This window comes from Perkinsus marinus, assembly GCF_000006405.1.
Source record: "Perkinsus marinus ATCC 50983 genomic scaffold scf_1104296952100, whole genome shotgun sequence".
Lineage (NCBI taxonomy): Eukaryota > Perkinsozoa > Perkinsida > Perkinsidae > Perkinsus > Perkinsus marinus.
Genome location: NW_003209014.1, coordinates 1 through 1,036, shown reverse-complemented (window position 1 = coordinate 1,036; position 1,036 = coordinate 1). Strand labels below are relative to the sequence as shown.

The 1,036-nt window shown below is 49.7% G+C and overlaps 3 non-coding genes across 3 annotated transcripts; all 3 read right to left on the bottom strand.

The window, feature by feature from the left end:
• Positions 1-24: 24 nt before the first annotated feature.
• Pmar_PMAR009335 lies at positions 25-97 on the bottom strand. Its single transcript has one exon. It is a non-coding gene; the product is annotated as a tRNA-Met (tRNA).
• Positions 98-184: 87 nt separating this feature from the next.
• Positions 185-256, bottom strand: Pmar_PMAR009334. Its single transcript has one exon. It is a non-coding gene; the product is annotated as a tRNA-Gly (tRNA).
• Positions 257-846: 590 nt separating this feature from the next.
• Positions 847-919, bottom strand: Pmar_PMAR009333. Its single transcript has one exon. It is a non-coding gene; the product is annotated as a tRNA-Met (tRNA).
• Positions 920-1,036: the final 117 nt, after the last annotated feature.

The following is a 1,036-nucleotide window of genomic DNA, read 5'->3' as shown; positions in this document are numbered from 1 at the left end:
CCATCTCGAGTGTATTGTGATGAATAGCAGCTCCTTGTTTCGATCAAGGGACCTTTGGGGTATGAGCCCAACACGCTATCCACTGCGCCAAGCTGCTCATGCGTAAAAACTCCTGTATCGCCCTGACGTGCTGAGCATAACTGTTCCACGATAGCCTAGAGACCCTTCTCTCGTTGATACGAACTGCACCGCCCGGGAATCGAACCCGGACCATCTGCTTGGAAGGCAGATATCCTAGCCATTAGACTAGCGGTGCATATCACTTATGTAGTGACCGAGTATTCCTGTGATACTTGTATAGGGACATCTGAATCCCTTCTCGGACGTACCGTCGTCAACCATCCCGCGGCCAAGAGTCTGATTGGGCCTTAAACGCGTACCTGAGATCGCGAACTGCTACTATATCTCTCGCATGGTAGACCGCATTCTATCTCGATTGATAACTCCAACTGGTAAGGTTCTCATCACATACTACAGCTAGCTCGGCACAAGCTGCACAACTTTTTCGTGACATCGAAGTTCCTGATTGCAAGCACATTTTGAATCCGCATGCGGCGGCTCGTGAATTTGGGCTGTTGGTTCATCTTCGCAACGCGTTCTGAGGTACCGAGCGGTCATTCATCATTCCTGCAAGGAGTTCTGCTCTAGGTGAATAGCTCTTTTCTATGCACGGACAACGCTTTATTAACGTTGTTTTTCCCCTGAACTGGCACGGTTGGGCCAATCGCACGGAATGGTACGAAAACACCGCTTCTGTTTAGTGGAAATTTTTCGGTAAGACTGATCTATGCAGTCGATAAGCTGCACCTCTCAGTTTAATAACCATCTCAGGTGTATTGTGATGAATAGCAGCTCTTTGTTTCGATCAAGGGACCTTAAGGTTATGAGCCCCACGCGCTATCCACTGCGCCAAGCTGCTCATGCGTACAAACTCCTGTATCGCCCTGACGTGCTGAGCACAACTGTTCCACGATAGTCTAGAGACCCTTCTCTCGTTGATACGAACCGTACCGCCCGGGAATCGAACCCGGACCAT